Source organism: Molossus molossus, unplaced genomic scaffold (genome assembly GCF_014108415.1).
Source record: "Molossus molossus isolate mMolMol1 unplaced genomic scaffold, mMolMol1.p scaffold_m16_p_8, whole genome shotgun sequence".
NCBI classification, from domain to species: domain Eukaryota; kingdom Metazoa; phylum Chordata; class Mammalia; order Chiroptera; family Molossidae; genus Molossus; species Molossus molossus.
The window spans coordinates 99,388,846-99,409,573 of NW_023425402.1; positions in this window are offsets into that span (position 1 = coordinate 99,388,846).

A 20,728-nucleotide genomic window follows, 5' to 3' on the forward strand; every position below is an offset into this window, starting at 1 on the left:
CTTTCCACACTCTCCAGCACTTTACGTCTGAGCTCCCTGCTTCTGATAGACAGTGTGGTTCAGTGAACATAGAGTAAGATCAACAGGTACGTTCTCTTCCATTTCTCATCCCCCTTGGAAACGCATAACAATTTTACTTAAGAACATGTTCCGGTTTTCAAGTTTTTACATTGTTCCAAAAGAATCACAGGTAATTTTCTTTCTTTTACTTTTAAAGTACTCCTATAGAAAGAGCACAGTCATCAGACAATTTAATGTAGTTTCAAGAATTCAGCTATGTGATGATTCTTGAATTTAAACTTAGACTAATCAAATGGGTTGCTGGTGGATTTTTAGGCAAAGGATGTGCTTTTGAGATACTCTTTTACTGAACTTCATGAAAAAAGATATTTTGCCTGTTTTGAATAAGTGACTATTGAAACAATTGAAATGTCATACTCACAGAGCAGAACAGCGCACGCTTGAGTATGGGGGTGGGACTGTCTGAACATATAATGGTTAGTTGCACAGTCCAGTACTGGAGTGGGGTGTTGGAACTGGCTCACATCAGCTTATAGAAGTTGATTGTTAAATATGCAGGAATTTGTGAGCCAGTTATTAAACCATTTGTAGCTTGAAAATGCTCACAGTGGGAGCATTTACACCACAGTAATCGGCAGATGCTACAAATCAAGATTTTTTTTTTTTTTTCATTAAAGAGAACTGTTTTCCATCCACAGCACTAACCATGTCTCCCTTCTTTTCTACTCCATCCCACAAAACACACTCATCCCTTCTGTCCAGATGGCAGTCAGGTCTGTTCAGAGCTGATGGGGTCACAGGTGCTAGCTTGGGAATGCCATTCTTTCATCTGTCACCTCTGTCTTTCCTTCCAGGAAGATTGTACACACAGGCACACTTGGAGCTCAAAGAATTGTTCATTAAGCAACTTTATTTACCTCTTTATCCCCTTCTATTGCCCCTTTTCTCACCTTTTTAAAAAATAAAAAAAAAAACAACTCAGTTCCCTCAAGAAAATCTCTCCTGCCTCTTTTCATTTCATGTGTGATTCACACAACTTAAGAAAAGCCCTCAGCCCTGGTCAGTTTGACTCAGCAGTTAGAGTGTTGGCCCATGGACCAGAGAGTCCCGGATTCGGTTCCCACTAAGGGCACATATTTTGATTGCAGTTTGTCCCTGGCACTGGTTGGGGTAATGTAGGTGGCAACCAGTCGATGTGTCTCTCTCACATCAATGTTTCTCTCTCTTTTGTCCTCCCTCTCTCCCTCCCGCTCTATCTGAAGATAAATGCAAAAATGTCCTCGGGTGAGGATTAAAAAAAAGGAAAAGTCCTCAGTATCATTGTTGAGAGTCAGAGCTGGTGACAAATCTGTGTCAGAGAAAAGGAAGACTTTTCCCCCTTTAACGTATAGTTCGATATTCCAAGAACTTGTTCCCTCAACCTGCAAAGTCCTTTGAAGTACCCAGAAGTCTCTTTTAGAATCTCCAAAATCTTCCATCCCTATCTTACTTCCTTTCAACATGCTTTTCCCAAAGTCTACACATTTTAATAAACACAAATTTAATAAACAAAAATTTCTTACATTTTATTTCTATTCTTGTTGTAAAAAAAAAATCATTAGTATTGTGATAGGCATTTGTCCTGTGCTCTTCAGTGTAAGCTTTACTTTAACTACGTGTGGCTTTGTTAGAGGTCTATGGGCTGGAATGGGAACCTAACCACTGTACTTCATACTGGTTTTAATAGGAAAAAGACACTATTAGTTCCAAATATGAGGACAATAAACACACTTTGGCATCACAGCGCAAAAAATTGAAGATCTATTTATAAACTTCTGTTTCTCACATGGAAGAACTATTTGAACCCAGGGAGCTCTTTGGTAATCATAGTTTACCCTGCTCAGGCCGGGAGAGAACTGCCTTCCAGGGTCTGGGGTGAGAGGGGATCTTGCCAGTGCTGGGGTCCGAGTACAGTCATTCAAGTACAAAGCCCCTTGAGAGGGAAGAAAAAGTCTAGATTGTGCATGAGTTAGAGGCCCTTGAGGAAAATATTGCAAAGGGCTGGCCACCATCCATGTCACCACACTCAGAAAAACAGCCCTGATTTGTCACAGATGCCGAGCGAAGGTACAAAGGCAGAGGTTTGGGACATGCTGTGGCCAGCTTTCTCTGGGGGATGGAATTGAAATCAACTCAGTCCACAGAGCACAGCCTAGATCAGCAGTTCTCAACCTGTGGGTCATTACCCCTTTGGGGGTTGAACGACCCTTTCTTTTTTTTTTTTGGTTCTTTATTGATTTTAGAGAGAGAGGAAGAGAGAGATGGAAACATCGATGAGAGAGAACATCGACTGGCCGCCTCCTGCATACCCCCTACTGGAGATTGGGCCCACAACCTGGGCATGTGCCCTGACTGGGATTCGAATCGGCAACCTCTTGGTGCAGGGTCGACGCTCAGCCCCTGAGCCACACAGCCGGGCTTGAATGACCCTTTCACAGGGGTCGCCTAAGACATAACAGTAGCTAAATTACAGTTGTGAAGTAGCAACAAAAATAATTTTATGGCTGGGGGTCACCACAACATGAGGACCTGTATTAAAGGGTTGTGGCATCAGGAAAGTTGAGAACCACTAGCCTAGATGGACCTGGACTCAGTTTCTCTTCTGGTGCTCACCAGCTGGGTGGCTGTGGAAGACGGAATCTGTTTAAGCCTCACGTTCTTCATTATAAAGTGGGGATAAACGTAGTACGTACCTCGGTTATTGAGACGATTGAAAGCGACAGTTCTCATACACGTCCTGCTTATGGTAACCACCACTTCTTATTAGCTTCTCCTGTTGGCTTCTGATATTATGATTTGTTTTGTTGTTACTGTCATTAATACTCGATGCTTTGCATGTTTGGCCAAAAAAATAAAATGACACCCTTTTGAAGTCTTGTCCTTAATGCACTAAATCATTAACATGTAAAAGAAATGAACCCGCTGCCTCCGCTTGGCCTGAGCTGTTCCAGGGACTGGGGCATGACTCTGGCTGGGGCTTTCGTGCCCCTTTGCTGATGGCACTGCTCTCATACTTACACTTCACTTTTCTGCGCACTTGGAATTTTTCAAAGTAAAAAGTTGAAGGAGCAAAAGCATTTAGGGTAAGTCTGATTGGAAATGCTACATGTAAATAACCAGGTCATTCAGTCATAGAAACAACTTGTTTGAAAACGCCCAAGTCCATCATTTGGTGTAGAGATTAACTGAAGGCACCAGAGATCAAGTTCATTTTGCTGGATTATCTTGGCGTGTCCCCAAGTAGATAGTTGAAGGTGTGAGGATGGGAACCCCAGGGTTTGAGTTGCTCATGTATAAACAGTTCATCTTGCTTGTTCCTGGAATGGGGGCCTTCCAGGGAAGCCAGGAACTTGAACCCCACCCTCATTTCTTCTTCTTTTTTATTTTGAAGACGTTTTTACTTTAAACTAATTAGATTCACAGGAAATTACCAAAAAAATGTACAGGGAGGTCCTATATACCTTCACCCTGTTCCCCCAATGAGAACAAACGCCTTTTTCAATGTTACTACTTTTTAAAATGTTATTACTCTTTCATTTATTTTTTTAAGGTATAATTCACATGCCCTATAACTTACCCATTTAAAATGTTCATGTCAGTGATTTTTCAGTATATTCAAGAGTTTGTGTAATCAGCACCACTATTTAATTTTAGAACATTTTCATCACCCTAACAAGAAACTCATAGCCTTTAGCAGTAACTCCCATTCCCTGTTTTTTTCCACCAGCCCCTGGCAACAATTAGTCTGCTTTCCGTCTCTATGGATTTGCCTGTTCTGAACATTTATATTAATGGATCCATATGACATATAGCCTTTGGTACCTGGCTTCTTTCACTTAGCATAATGTTTTCAAAGTTCACCCATGTTGTAGATGTATCAGTTCTTTACTTTCTTTCTTTTTTTTAAATTTTTTATTAATTTTTTGTTACAGATATTTCTCATTTTTTACCCCATTGGCAACCCCCTCCCCACCCCACCGCCAACCCGTCCCTGGCTTAGTTGTCCATGTCCATTGGTCATGCGTACATGCATATAAGTTCTGTGGTTTATCTCTTCCCATCCCCCCCACCCCCTCTTCTGAGGGATGTCAGTCTGTGCCCTACTTCCATGTTTCTGGGTCTACCATATTACGTTCATTATATTCCGTTTATAAGTGAGATCATGTGGTATTTGTCTTTTTCTGCTTGCCTTGTTTCACTTAGGATAATACTTTCCAGGTCCCTCCATGTCGTCTCAAAGGATAAGAGATCTTTCTTTCTTACCGCTGCATAGTACTCCATTGTGTATATGTACACTGCTTTTCTATCCATTTGTCTACTGATGGACACTTGGGCTGTTTCCAGATCTTAGCTATTATAAATAGTGCTGCTATGAACATGGGGGTACATATATTCTTCCTGATTGGTGTTTCAGGCTTCTTAGGGTATATTCCTAGAAGCGGGATCACTGGGTCAAATGGAAGTTCAATTTTTAATTTTTTGAGGTAACACCATATTGTTTTCCATAGTGGCTGCACCAGTCTGCATTCCCACCAGCAGTGTACTAGAGTCCCCTTTTCTCCGCACCCTCGCCAACACTTGTTGTTTGATGATTTGTTGATGGCGGCCATTCTGACAGGTGTGAGGTGATACCTCATTGTTGTTTTAATTTGCATCTTTCTGATGATTAGTGATGTTGAGTATTTCTTCATATGTCTCTTGGCCATTTGTATGTCCTGTTTGGAGAGATGTCTATTCAGCTCCTCTGCCCATTTTTTAATTGGGTTTTTTGTCTTCCTTTTGTTGAGTCGTATGAGCACTCTATATATATTGGAAATTAAACCCTTCTCTGATACATCATTGGCAATTATGTTCTCCCATACGGTAGGTTGCCTTTCCATTTTGATGATTGTTTCTTTTGTGTGTAGAAGCTTTTTAGTTTGATGTAGTCCCATGTGTTCATTTTTTCCTTTGTTTCTGTTGCCTTAGGTGATGTATCAGTGAAAATTCTGCTCCATATGATGTCTGAAATTTTGTTGCCTACATTTTCTTCTAGAATTTTTATGGATTCACGAGTCACATTTAAGTCTTTTATCCATTTTGAGTTTATTTTTGTGTCTGGTGTAAATTGATGGTCTAGCATATAGCTGTCCAATTTTCCCAACACCATTTATTAAAGAGGCTGTCTTTACTCCACTGTATGCTCTTGCCACCTTTGTCAAATATTAATTGAGCATACTGTCTTGGGTCCATTTCTGGGTTTTCAGTTCTGTTCCACTGGTCTATATGCCTATTCTTGTGCCAGTACGGCTGTTTTGATTACAGTCGCTTTGTAGTATAACCTGATATCTGGTATTGTGATCCCACCTACTTTGTCCTTTTTTTTTCAAAATTGCTGTGGCTATTCAGGGACTTTTTTGGTTCCATATGAACTTTTGAAGTATTTGTTCTAATTCTGTGAAGTATGCTGTTGTTGTTTTGATAGGGATTGCGTTGAATCTATAGATTGCTTTGGGTAGTATGGACATTTTAATGATGTTAATCCTTCCAATCCATGAACAGGGTATGTGCTTCCACTTTTTTATATCTTCCTCTATTTCTTTTTTCAATGACCTGTAGTTTTCTGCAAATAGGTCCTTTACTTCTTTGGTTAAGTTTATTCATAGGTATCTTAATTTTTTTGGCATGATGGTAAATGGGATTGTTTTTTCAGTTTCTTTTTCTGTGAGTTCATCATTGGTATACAAGAATGCCGTCAATTTCTTGACGTTAATTTTGTATCCTACTACTTTGCCAAATTCATTTATTAAGTCTAGTAGATTCTTGATGGAGTCTTTAGGGTTTTCTATGTATAATATCATGTCGTCTGCAAATAATGACAGTTTCACTTCCTCCTTTCCAATTTGGATCCCTTTTATTTTTTCCTCATGTCTGATTGCTGTGGCTAAGACTTCCAGTACTATGTTAAATAAGAGTGGCGAAAGTGGACATCCCTGTCTTGTTCCTGTTCTTAATGGAAATGATTTTAGTTTCTGCCCATTGAGTGTGATGTTGGCTGTAGGTCTTTCATATATGGCCTTTATTATGTCGAGATATGATCCCTCTATTCCCACATTGCTGAGCGTTTTTATCAGAAATGGATGATGGATTTTGTCAAATGCTTTTTCAGCATCTATTGATATGATCATGTGGTTTTTATTCTTCATTTTGTTTATGTGGTGTATCACATTTATTGATTTGCAAATATTGTACCAGCCTTGCATCCCTGGAATGAATCCCACTTGGTCATGGTAAATAATTTTTTTGATGTATTGCTGGATCCGATTTGCTAGTATTTTGTTCACGATTTTGGCATCTATGTTTATCAAGGATATTGGCCTGTAGTTTTCTTTCTTTGTAGTTTCTTTTTCTGGTTTTGGTATTAGAATTATGCTGGCCTCGTAGAACGTGTTTGGAACTCTTCCTTCTTCTTGAATTTTTTGAAATAGTTTGAGGAGAATGGGTGTTAGTTCTTTTTTGAATGTTTGGTAAAACTCCCCCGTGAAGCCACCTGGGCCTGGGCTTTTGTTTGCTGGGAGAGTCTTGATTACCTCTTCAATTTCCTTAGTTGTTATTGGTCTGTTCAAGTTTTCTCTCTCTTCCCAGTCCAGTTTTGGGAGACTGTGTTTTTCTAGAAATTTGTCCATTTCGCTTAGATTGTCGAATTTGTTGCCATATAGTTGTTCATAGTAGTTGTTAATGATCTTTTGTATTTCTGTGGTATCGGTTGTTACTTCTCCTCTTTCATTTCTGATTTTGTGTATTTGGGTCTCTCTCTGTTTCTTGGTGAGTCTAGCTAAGGGCCCATCGATCTTGTTTATCTTTTCGAAAAACCAGCTCTTTGTTTCCTTGATCCTTTGAATTGTTTTTTTGGTCTCTCTGTCATTTATTTCTGCTCTGATCTTTACTATTTCCTTCCTTCTACTTGCTCTGGGGTTTTCTTTTTGTTTGCTTTCTAATTCTTTAAGTTGTGAGGTTAGATAATCTATTAGAAATTTTTCTTGTTTCTTGAGGTAGGTAGGCCTGTAGTGCTATGAACTGCCCTCTCAGAACTGCTTTCACTGCATCCCATAGATTGTGTGTTGTGTGGTCAATTTCATTGGTTTCCAGAAAGTTTTTAATTTCTTCCTCGATCTCCTTGGTAACCCATTCATTGTCTAATAACATGCTGTTTAGCCTCCATGTGTTGAAATGTCTTTGCATGTTCTTGTTGCAACTGATTTCTAGTTTCATGCCATTGTGATCTGAGAAGATGCTTGATATGATTTCAATTTTCTTGAACTTGTAGAGATTTAGTTTGTGTCCTATCATGTGGTCTATCTTTGAGAATGTCCCATGTGCACTTGAGAAGAATGTGTATTCTGTAGTTTTGGGGTGTAATTCTCTGTAGATATCTATTAAATCCATTTGTTCTAGTGCTTCATTTAGAGTCTCTGTTTCCTTGCTAATATTTTGTCTAGAGGATCTATCCAGTGCTGTCAACGGGTGTTGAAGTCTCCTGCTATGACTGTATTGCTGTCGATTTCTCCTTTGAAGTCCTCCAGAAGATTTTTAATATATTTTGGTGCTCCTTTATTGGATGCATATATGTTTATCAAGGTTATATCTTCCTGTTGGATAGATCCTTTCAATATAATGTAGTTGTGAGGTGGGTCTCTTGCAAACAGCATATAGATGAGTCATGCTTTCTTATCCAATCAGCTACTCTGTGTCTTTTTATGGGAGCATTCAATCATTTACATTGAAGGTGATTATTGATATGTACTTATTTATTGCCAATTTTGTTTAGTGTGGTTATATTTTTCTTCCCATTTCTACTGCTAATTACAGCAATTCTTTTAACATTTCTTGCAGTGCTGGTTTGGTGCTAATGTATTCCCTTAGCCTTTTTTTTTGTCTGGGAAGCTCTTTATTTGACCTTCTAATTTGAATGATAGCCTTGCTGGGTAGAGTAGTCTTGGATTCAGATTCTTGTTTTTCATGACCTTGATTATCTCATGCCATTCCCTTCTGGCCTGTAGTGTTTCTTGTGAGAAGTAAGCTGAGAGCCTTATGGGGTTTCCTTTGTAGGTAATCTGTTGCTTCTCTCTTGCTGCTTTTAGGATTCTGTTTGTCTTTAATTTTTTGGCATGTTAATTACTACGTGTCTTGGTGTGGGTCTGTTTGGGTTCTTCTTACTTGGGACGCTCTGTGCTTCTTGAACTTGAATGCCTTCTTCCTTCACCAAATTAGGGAAGTTTTTGGTCACTATTTCTTCAAATATATTCTCTATCCCTTGCTCATTCTTCGGGGACTCCTATGATGCGAATATTATTACGTTTCCCATTGTCCCACAGTTCTCTTAAGCTGTCTTTCTGTTTTTTAATCGGTTTTTCCTTTTGTTTTTCTGATTGGTTGATTTTTTCTACCCTGTCTTCTAATTCACTGATCCAGTCCTCAGCTTCCTCTACTCTGCTTTTTAAACCTTCCAATGTGTTTTTCATTTCTGATATGTCATTTTTTATCTCTTATTGATGGTTTTTAATTTCCAATTGACTTATTTTCAGCATCTCTATGTCCTTACTCATGCTCTTAAGCTTCCTCAAGATCATTGCTCTGAATTCTAGCTCTGTTAACATGCCTAATTGCTCCCCATTGATCTTATCTTCGGTGGAGGTCTCTTGCTCTTTCATTTGGCTTCTGTTTCTGTGTTTCACCATCTTGGCTATCACAGTGGGCTTTGGAGCCTGTCAAGTTTTCCCTGTGGGTGTTGGTGTTCTGCTTTTTGTGGCTCCCTCTCCTGGGTTTAGATGAGCGAGGGAGGACCCATGTTAAACACCACTGTCAAGTCTTACTTTCCTGGTTAAAGTTGCTAGCCCAGGAAAGGTACTGTTATCCTCTAGCTTTTTGCCTGGAGACTAGCAGTCGAGGTTGCTTGATGAGTTTTGGGTTGCCAGTTGATTGAAAAACTCCCTCAGGTGCTCAGCATAAGGGGATTTCATGAGGGTGGGGTTGATGCTGGTTGTTAATGAGCCTCAATTAGCACTTCAATGGCCCACAGGGTGGGGTTGGATCTCCAAGGGAAGGGCTGCTGCCTTTCCCCAGAGCCCTGGGAAGGAGCAATATGGCCACCATCCTGCGTGGCTGCCACTCAGCAAAACTCTGAGTGCCCTCCAAATCCCAAGTGTCCCGACACAGTTCCAGCCCAGTCTGCCCTCCCTCTGCTGGAGCCCAAGGTGAGTGGCTGTGGCTGTTTTAGCCTCTTTCCCGGCTCTGGGGTGTGGAGCTGCCTGGGAGTGTAACCCGAGGGCGCTGCTCCCAGCTGAGGCCGCTGCCGAGCTGCCGACCGCCTTCGCAAGCCTACCGGGATCGAGTCAGTGTCCCTGCTTATATGGTCTTCGCAAGCTGCTTTTCTGTTGGTTTTTCCCGTCGATTTGTCTGTGTTTTAGTTGTAATTCCAGTTTGGTTCGGGGAGACGGTCTGTGTAGCTCCGTTCACTCCGCCGCCATTTTGGAATCTCCCCCCACCCTCGTTTCTGCTGCTGCTCTGTGACCGGGGCAGATGGGCGCAGCCCCCGGCCAGCAGCTGTGCCTGGACAGGGCAGACCACTTGCTTCCTTCCCTCTGCAACCTCGCGCTCTCCACTCCCTTTATGTGTTCATGAAATGCAGTCATGTACAACCACGTTCAAAGTAGAGAGAGGGGTCTGGCAAGCTTCTAGATCCTCTGGTAGTTTTGAGTTCCTAAAATGGGGGGAAATAATGGAATGATTTCGTGAGGAAGAATAACTCACTAGAAGTGTAGAAAATGATTTGTGTCTTGCCCTGGCCAGTTTGGCTCAGCAGTTAGAGCGTCGGCCCACGGACCAAAGAATCGTGGATTCAGTTCCGATCAAGGGCACGTACCTCTGTTGCAGTTTGGTCCCTGGCCCTAGTTGGGGTTCAGCAGGAGATAACCAGTCAATGTGTCTCTCTCACATCAATGTCTCTCTCTCTCTCCTCACCTCCCACTCTATCTGAAGATAAATGGAAAAATATCCTCGGTTGAGGATAAAAAAAAAAATGCTCTATGTCTCGCTATAGGACTCACTTGCAGATGCCTGCGTGGCAGCAGGGAAGTGTTCGTTGAGAGCAGGTCCGCCAGGATGGGCCAGTACAGGGTCCTCAGCATTGGCCTGTGTCACCTGGAGGGCTTGTTGAGGCACAGATTCTGGGCCCGCCTCCTGAGTGTGATCCATCAGAATTGCTGGTGCCCAACACTGCATTTCTAACTGGTTCCCAGGCGATGCTGAGCTGCCACTTGGGTACCTGACTTGAGGACCATGGGACTATGGCAATCAGTAACTCTAACACATGATAAAAGTTTGTTTCTTGGGCCGGCAAAGTCCCCTGCCGACCCCAGTCATGCTCTAAGACCACTGTTGTCCACGGGTGACTCAGCTGTCCGGCAATGCACCCTCCAGACCACATTGCCTCCTTTCTCAGGGAGAGACGACACTGGAGAGGCTCAGCCCAGCAATGTCATACCTTGACACAGGAGTGACTTCCTCACTCTCAACATCCATTGGCCAGGGCTGGTCACATGGCCTCACCAGAGGGTGAAGAAGCGTTGTCCTGCTGTACCTGGAAGGAGAGGTCACCCAGGTGTGGGCAGGCATTAGAGGTCTCCCTCCCAAGACAAGATCATTTTAAACTTGGGAAATGAAATTGGATATAACAGAAAAAGAGGAGAAAGGAAGGAAGTATACTCTATTTTAAGCCATATGCACAAATTAGGGATGATTATTCTGATTATTTGACCCATCCCGCAGGTCGAGCATCGAGGACTCTAAGGGGGAGTGAGGATGAGGAGGGACAAGAGACACGAGAAATGGAGACAAGACAGGGCTCTGATCAAGTCTCGTTTATTCTGGGGAGATCCACACAATATATAGGGCAAGAAGCAGAAAAACAAGAACATTTGTTGCCAGGCGATAAGTTTGTGGTAACCACCCTGAAGCAATTTCAAGTAAATATCACATAAATATCACAGGTGGAACAAAAGATAAACAGAGCATAACTGGCTGAGTAAATGGTTACTTAAAGGAATGCAGAAACATTGTATGCAGAGCAGATTTTAACAAAATGGATGCCATGCAAAAAGTCTCCCACAATTATTCACCTTAGAAAAATGGTCCATCAGTGGATTTCTCTAACTATTGAAGTTTTCAAAGAATATTCAAACTGATATGGTATATAAAAAGTTGCAAACATCTTTTAGGACCATCTATAACCTGAAGAAAAATGTAGTTATCATCGACTACTTTGCCTGAGAGGCATGAGAAATATAACTAACTTATCTTGCCCGGAATCAGCAGAGTGCTCTTGTGTAATTGGGTGAAATGGGAATAGTTGTCATGGTTCAGTCCACATATATCTATGGTGAAAAGTCTAAACCAAAGATTGCTCCACCTCCCCTGCTGGACAGTCAGAGAAGGAGGCGCTCATCTACCTCTTCGCCGTGAATAAAGAGAAGGAGGTGGGACGGTGAGGGGACTCTCAGCTCCGGAGGGGAGAGAAGGAGCTGATATGTCCGAGGCTGAGCCCGGAGTAGCGAACTCACAGGATGTCCGGGGCAGACACAGCTCAGGAAAGAAGTCACCTGGAGCTGAGATCCTGCCGAGTTGAACACAGTAGTTCTGATGAAATGTGAGCTGCTATAATCCCATTTGGGGAATTCCTAAAAAGTCACAAGGAAGGGGAATGGTTTGTGTTATTACTAGGACTTTAGAGTCATGGCGGGAAGCCAGTTGGTTGTTCGGGATTAAACTTGACAGCTTACAATTCCCTCTGAGCAGCGTGGAAGCATGCTAGCAATGTCTGCAGAGGCCAAGTGAGCGCAGAAGCCCATGAAGTCATAAAGGAAGTTAGCTGACTTGGGCGGAGATGGAGCTGCTGACCTCATCTATTCTAACAATGAAAAATAAAGAATAATAACTAAGAGGTAACTGGAATGAAGGCACTAAAATCAAAGCCCTCTGAAGGGTGTCCCCTTTTGTCATAGTGACCACAGAAAGGGTCAGGGTGCTCACATTCCTTCTGACTCCTAAGCAACCTCAGTTTATCTGAGACACCCACCCTATTGTCGTCATGAGTTCCTGCCCCAGCCACATGGATTCCCTTGGGGTAGAAAATCTGTTCCCTTGTTGAGTAGTAAGGGACTTTCCGCATCTGGGAATGTTTAGAATTAAATATGGCAATGATCAAATAAACCAAACCCATAATATTGGTACTTTCATGTTAAGCTAAGGAATAATCTCGTGTGTGTTTCTTGTTTAAGTGGAAACCTATGATTCCAATTTAAAACATGAAATTGATTTTAGGCTTGTGATTTTAAGTTGAAAGGTGTAAGAAAATTTGACTTAGCTCATTAACAGTATTAGGGTAGATTCACTATATTTATAAGTTTAACTTGCTGGATTTAGAAGAGATGTTGAAATATATGAGAACGTTTTGGTTTAATTGGCTGTAAACTTGCCAGGTCAATTATTTGAAGTGCTAAAACAGAAAATTGGCTATTATTAAATCTATACGAGCAGTTTAAAATGTTTAAGAGATTTTAATGCATGATGCTTGTAAATGAGACTGATAGTTTGAAGGAATTTAAACCATGATTTGTTTTATTTTATTTAAATTTACTGGATTTATAAGTATAGTAATAAAACATGTGTATTAGGTTAGAATGCTTTTGGCAGAAAGTAACAAACAAATAAAACCCCCCAACTATAATAGGCTAAATAAATAGGGGGTTGTTGTCCCTCATAATGATAATTTTGGATGTAGGTCCATTGAGTCAGTAAAATCTGCCAAGCTCTCATGGTCCTCTTGGTCTTTCTTCATGACCACAGAATGCTGCTGTAGCTTCATCCACTACAACCAAGCATAATGCTTGACATATAATAGGTACCCAGCCCTGACCAGTTTGGCTCAGCAGTTAGAGTGTTGGCCTGTGGACCGGAGAGTCCCTGGTTCGGTTCCCACTAAGGGCACGTACCTCAGTTGCAGTTTGTCCCCGGCCCCGGTTGGGGTCGTGTGGGTGGCAACCACTTGATGTATCTCTCTCACGTCGATGTTTCTCTCTCTCTCTCTTCCTCCTGCTCTGTCTGGAGATAAATGCAAAAAAAAAAGAAAAGAAATATAATAGGTACTCAATAAATATTGGTGAAAGAAGTTATGTAAACATTTTACATACATCCTAAAGGTTTAGAATGCATTATCTGAACGGGACCTGGGAGTCTGTGTTTTCCACAAGTACTCCCGCTGATTCCATGGACCAAAAAGTCTGGTAAACACAGAAGGCATTCTCTAGTGAGCTCCTTTATCTCAAGGCTTTAAGTGCTGTCATCCCACCCAGGTCCTCCCAGGGCTATACCTCCAGCCGTGATCTCTCCCTTAAACCGCAAATGCTTACACCCACTGCCTTCTAAGAACATCCACCTAGGCATGTATCAGGCATCTCAACTGTTACATGCTCAAAATAGTACTTCGGTGTTCTTGTTCGCCTTTGCCTCGGCCCTCAACTTGTTCTCCTGTGGGTACAGCCCCAAACCTTAAATTTCTACCATTCTCTTATCTCCCACATCCAAATCCACCAGCAAGTCTTACTGACTCCAGCTCTGAGCACTGCCCCTTGAAGGAAGCAGGGAGAGCCAACGTGACCCCGAAGCTTGTGCTGCCTGCTGGCGTGAATAAAATGTTTTGTTCTGACCCTCTCTGAAGAAGATACTTGTCTCTGAAGAAAAGTATCTTCTGCCAGCACCCACAAGATTGTCAGGCTCCCTTGCTAGCTTGCAAGTATTGTACAACCTCAGACCCCTCACAGTCCCTGACACTTTGCATAAGATTTCTCTCTATCTGAAATGTTCCTCCCCCAGATACTGTCGTGGCTGGCTCCTTGACATCATTCATGTGTTTGGATCAACAGTTACCAGTCTGAGAAACTTTCTTTGACTACTCAATCCAAAAACCCCCACGCCAGTCAATCTTGATGACATCGTAGCACCTATTACTGCTTCATAAATTGTTAAAACATTTAAGGCAACATTTAAAATATACACACAGTCTAAAGACCATATAATAAATGGTTATGTGTTCAGAAGTGAGATTGAGATGAAGACAATTGTCAGTACACTTGATGACCCGTGTACCCCTCCCCAATTCCACATTCTTCCCTCCCTCCACGGAGGAAATCAACCTGAATTGGGTGTTATTCATTCCCATGCATTAAAAAAATATGCCCTGGCCGGTTTGGCTCAGCGGTTAGAGCGTCGGCCTGTGGTCCAGAGAGACCCAGGTTCAGTTCCCGCTAAGGGCGTGTACCTCGGTTGCAGTTTGTCCCCGGCCCTGGTTGGGTTGTGCAGGTGGCAGCCACTTGATGTGTCCCTTTCACATCGATGTTTCTCTCTCTCTCTCTCTCTTCCTCTCTCTCCCTCCCACTCTATCTGAACAAAAATGGAAAAAATGTCCTCGGGTGAGGATAAAAAACAAACAAACAAAAAAATAATACTGTTGCTACTCAATAATATATAATGTCATTTTGTATAGTTTAACTTTACATAGATGGCATTGCATTTGACATGTTTTTCTGCACAGGCTTCTTTAAGGCAACATTATGTTTGTGAGACAGTCTGTTGATACGTGCGGCTTGGGTTTGCGTGTTTTCGCTGCTCTACACCATGTGGGAATATATCACGCGTTATTCATTCTCTTGTGAGTCGACATTTACATTCTTTTATGTTCATTTTTCTTCCTTCTGTGTAAATGTATAAGAACTTTTTCTTTTAGAGTATATACCTAGGCTTAGAATTGCTGGATCAAGGGGCATTCATATTTCGACTTTTCCTAATTTTACCAAATTGTCCTCTTAAAGGTCTTCTCCCCTGATTTTTAAAAATTCACTAATTACCTCCCATGACCAGACTGTAAAATCTAAGACATATTCTCCGTCATGTCCATCTCTGTATCCCCGGCGTCAGTGGCTGCTATGTGAGTATTTGTTGAATGGCTAAAGAAATGGACACTTAGCTCTGGCTGGTTTGGCTTAGTGGTTAGATCATCAGTCTGCAGACCAAAGAGTTGTGTGTTTGATTCGTGCCAAGGACATGTACCTCAGTTGTGGTTCGGTCCCCAGCCCTGGTCGGGGTCATGTGGGAGGCAACCAATCGATATGTCTTTCTCACATCAATGTTTCTCTCTCCCTCTCTGTCTCTTTCTCTCTCTCTCCCCCTCACACTCTGCCTGAAGAGAAATGGAAAAGTATCCTCAGGTGAGGATTAAAAAAGAAAAGAAATGGATACTTAGAGGTTACAGTGGCTTGTCCAGGGCCACAAACTATCTTAGTGACAAGGCTGGGATTTGAGCCCAGGGCGCTGACTCCCTAATGACTAAGAAGAGGCTGTTACTGTGAATATGGTGCCAGTTCCAAAGGTCCTGTCCCAGGAAGAAAGTCTGGAATGAGTTTGCAGTGACTACCAGGGGCCCCCCCACTACTTGAGCTGGTGGGGGCCAGGCACGTGCTCCCTGTGCGGTGGGCGGTGTCCTCCCTGAAGATCCTGCAGAGTGACAGTCTGACCCGAGAGTACAGGGACAGAGCTGCTGGGGCACCGGGGCTGCCGGGGCTGAGGGACCATGGCAGAGGGGGAGCCGTGTGTGGGCGGGCGAGGGACAGGCCACTGCGCTGGCAGAGGCGACGCTGACCAGCAGCGGCTCCTGTGGAAGCTATGAGATCACGTCTATCTTCAAAAGGAGAAGAAGGAACACAAGAGACCTCCTTCCAGCACCCCACACGACCTTGTGAGCAACGCCCGGAGGCCGCTTCGAGCTGAGAGGGGAGCCAGAGAGGACAGCTCGGATGGATACACGGCCTTGGAAACGGCTAGTTTGAGGTCTTTAAGTTTGTGTTTATTCTGGCCTTTCTTTATAGTCAATTTGCATTTGGTTTTCATCCCACACTGTCTTGGATCCAGCCTGGAATGTATAAATCATTCAGCAAGCAAGCAAACAGCAGGGCCACCAAAGGGATGGAAAATAAAACCCCCAAAGTGGGGTTGAGGAAAGGCAACCGGAGGAAGCAGAGCAGGGGGAAGAACAGGCTGAAGTCAGAGAGTCACAGAGAAGGAATGTGCGTGTCAGAGGCAGTAATAGTGGGTCCTTGTCCCTGAGGACCAGTTCCACCAGACTCAGATACCTGGAGAGAGAGAGAGAACATGTGTGTGAGACACAATGCGCTCAAGATTCCAGATCAGGGTGTCTGAGCATCACTAAGATGACAGCCTTCCCGGCTCTGGGTCTCCCTTGCTCAACATGGGCCATTTCTGCACCCCTCAATCCCCCGTGGTTGCCCTTTCTGCTCAGAGCCAGAATACCTCTCTGTAGACTTCTCTTGGCTTTATCGTCCCGTCCTTTAAGGCCCAACTTTCTTTTTGTTGAAGAAGTCTCCCCAGATTCTCCAATCAGACTTCCGTCAGGAAAGACCAAGGTGGGACTCATCTCTCGCTTGAGCATCCACAGTGGCCTCTCTCATGCTACTTGCCATCCTCTTCCTCAAGTCAAGCCTTCTACTGGACTCTCAGCAGTTGGAGAGCAGGGACCTAGTCTAGCTCAGCTCTGGGTCCCCACCTAGCACGCAGCCTGGCCCATGGCAGCCCTTGGTAAGTGCTGGCTGACAGGATTCACTCTGTAAAGACCTGTGATTTGACGATATCGCTGGGTGGTCGGGAGACTTCACCGAAACCTCTTCTGCATTTTTGGTGGAAAACTCTTTGCGTGTGTGTGTGGGGGGGGGGATCTAAATCTCTTAGATTTAGTAGCTACAACAAAATCCACATACGTATGGGCAGAGTGGAGGGGGCAGGGGTGAAATGAGATTAAACTAAGTGCAACCTCTTCACTCTGGGGCTCTCTGCATTTACTATTTCATTTCTGGTCACAAACTGGGAGCCCTAGGCTGACTTAACTCTCTATTTTGGTAAACTTCTTGGACTGAAAAAGGAATTGAAAGGCTGTTTCTATGCGCCTTCTCTGTTCTTGGAAGGGATGGCCGCTCCTGTGGCCTCACCCTAAGAAAGGTATCACAGGAGGTACTGGTTCAGCCAAATAAACATATGCCATTCTAGGTATTTCCAAAAAGGGGATTTAAAACAAGAAATGGACTGCACAGGTGATGGAGCACTGGAAAACAAGGGACACCGTGAGGCGACAGTTATGAGCCATTACCCTCTCCACCCAGGTGCTGGGGCAGGGCTGGTGGGCGAGGCTCACCACCTGGAGGAAGCTGGGCGCATGGTCGGCCTGCCAGGTCGGGCTGGTCCGGTTTCTCCAGGCCACGTAGCCCCGGCTGAGGACACCACCTGAGCCAGAGAGAGAAGTGCCCTGACTTCACCCTCCTCCCACCCTCCAAATAAACTTCCCACTAATGCTTCCCAGGACAGAGCCTGCCTTCCTCTCGCTCCCTGCCTGCCTTCTCCCCTCCTTCCCGATCTGTTTCAAGATTTTTTAAAAAATGTGTTTTAAGAACAGGGAAAGTTTTCTGGAGCTTTCCAGACATACTAGAAAACAAAAGCACACATTTAAAACTGAACAGCAGAAACCACGGTGCCCTTGGTCGTCCTGAGAGCAGTGAGGGACTGCGGCCTTTCCCTTCCTGGCCGCCCGGCGCCGCCCAGACCGCAGAGGGACGTCCCCACCTTACCGGGTGGCGGTGCCTGGTGGGCAGGAGCGCGGGCTTGGACCCAGGCCACCTCCATCCCAGATCCAGGTCAACCCCGTGCGCCTGGGCCGGGCCGAGCTCGGCACCGCGTTCTCATTGGTGGAAAGCTGGAAATGGTCACAGCAGCCCACCTCGTGGGGTGAGTGTGGGGACTGTGGAGTGACCGCACTCAGGGCCTGCGGGCGGTGCCTGGACACCAGTCCGAGTGGCCCTGCGCCTCCCCGTGTCTTCCCACAGCTCTGGGAATGGAAAACCCGCTGCACTGCTCCTGCTCGGAGGGACGTACCGGGATGCAGAGGTTAGATGACATCACTCTTCGGCCTTCGAGCAAACACATGGTCCCCACCAGTGAGAGGCAGTGCTCTCTTGGTCGTCCCCGTTAGGACCCAATTCAAGTAGCAGCAGGAAGGAGGAAAGTCAAACTAAGCCCCTCTTTTGTCCCACGATGGCATTTCAAAAGCTGCCAGGCTCAGCTGGGGCCCCGGCACAGACCAGGGTTAGTGTGCTGCTGCACCTGCGAGTGAGGGCTGTGGGCATCGGCCTGTGGGCATCGGCTGGTGCCACCTGCATGGGCCACAGGGCCCGAGACCCAAGCCGCCCACAGGGACAGCGTGGCTAGCTGCGTCTCCCTCACTGTGTAAAGGGCAGGTTGGGCCTATTCTCCTGAATGAGCTCCCTCACTAGTTCCCATATGGTCTTTCTCCTTTACCGTTAAAGTTATAGTATTAATATCTGAGAGAATAATAATTGGGCTAGTGATCCTGGAAGGCTATACGGCCTTAGACTCAGCATATTAGCCACTGAAACAAACAAATAAAAAAATATCAAACATATGAGACCACCTATGTATCAATAATTCAGTTCATAAAATTAAAATGGAGTCTAATTTAAAAACAGCCTAAAAATATTTGTTTTGTTTTGTTTTTTACAAAATTTTTGTGTACCTAGAATTTGGTGGACTGCAGATTTTCAATTAGGTGTTTAAGTGTAATTAAATTAACACTTCTGCAGTTCCCTTAATTAAGGTCTAAGGAAATAAAATGACTTAACTTATGCCAGTTTTCATCCATGTGTGAGTTTGTGTGTGTGTGTTGAAAGTGAAACTCAAGAGTTTCCTCGCTTAGAGGCAAAAACTAACCCAGAATCAGCGTGAGGTCTGGCAGTGACCTGTGAACGGGAAATTATGGGGGAGAAGCTGCAGAGAAAATAAAGCTTAAAAGAGGCAGATGTCCATTAATTAAAACTAATACGACATGAAAATCAAAGCTTTAATTCCTTAAGCCTTCAGTATCTAAGCACTGTTCTTATGGCCAAGTCCACACCTGTCGCAATGTGAGTATTAGCTCAATGCATGAGTCTCTCTTACTTATTTTTTGTCTACTTTAATTAAGATTTAAGACAGTTGACACTATTGAAACATTTAAAAACAAACAAACAAAAAATCGAAGAGTTAGGAGCAATAAGAAAGGCAAATTCTAATAATATATTTTCCTTCTTCTGGCGTTCTTGAGTGCAAATTTATAGAATTTAAGATGATCACTTTACATTATTATCTCAACATAAGATCTCTTGAAAACAGTGTGAGAGTGGAAAAAGACTTTTCTAAAGAATACATCAGTGTTTGCTCATCACTTAAAATTGCTGTCTCAGTCCATTTTAATATGACATGTGGTATGTCAGTCATCGACAAAACTGTAGCTCACAGCCATAGAGATAAATGGCTCACTTCACAATGATGAATTATACCAAGGCACTAAACCAACTCCAAGCCTTACGTACAAATAGATATGATTTAAAATGTCATTTTCCTTTTCATCGGCCATATTTCCATGATCAATCATAAGAAGTGAAGTGGGGTATGTACCAGCTGATTACCAGCAGATTTGTCCTCTTCAAAGCCAACATTAGAGAGACAGCTCCCTGACATTCTTCCATGCAAACTGTTCTCACTCCTAAAATAATACACCAAAAAAATGCCCAAAGTGTGTCCTCCCAAAATAGAGTCAGCTTATTTGTCCTGAAGGACCGCAAGTGAAATGAACAGTCACTTTCGAGTGGAATCAAAGTCATTCCATAATCTTTGAAAATCAAAAGATAGCTTTGTCAGTTTATCCTCAAAATCCAACAGATCTAATCACTGTCTTTTTGGGGAGAAGAGAAGCAACCATACAAGATATATCTGAAACAGTCAACAACTATGATTACACTATATTAAAACTGAGTACTTTACTTTTTTTAATTTTTTTTTTTTATTGATTTCAGAGAGAGGAAGGGAGAGAGAGAAACATCAATGAGAGAGAACATCGACTGGCCGCCTCCTGCATGCCCCCCACTGGAGATCAGGCCCACAACCTGGGCATGTGCCCTGACCAGGAATCAAACTGGTGACCTCTTGGTGCATGGGTCAATGTTCAACCACTGAGCCACATCAGCAGTGCCAAAATACTTTTCAAAAATCAATTTATAATGTCTAGTACAAGTGGCTTAACCACGAGACACAAATTTTTAGGTAAATTAGCTCTACGTAAAAATTGCTAGGTTAAAAATCGAAAGGCTGATTTTTCATCTAATAAAGTGTGGAAATAAAAAAAATTGCAATATCTACAATGGTTTATGTGTCTTTTGATTTTGATTTTCAAGGCACTACTTTTAGCAGCTAGCAGATAACTTCTTCATATACTTTCTGACAGTAAAAATGAGAAGACTATAGAGTTAATATCAAATATAGAAATGACTCACCTGACCGATGTTTGCATTTATGGAATCTCAACCCTCTGGCAACTCAGAAGTAATTCCCCCCGAAGGGCAACTCATTGCTCTTGAATAGCTGTCACCAAACCCAGCCTAAAGATGGAGAACAACCCTCCACAGCAAAGGTCTTCACTCCCTTACTCGGAGACTTTTGCAAACAGGTCTAAAAACCACAG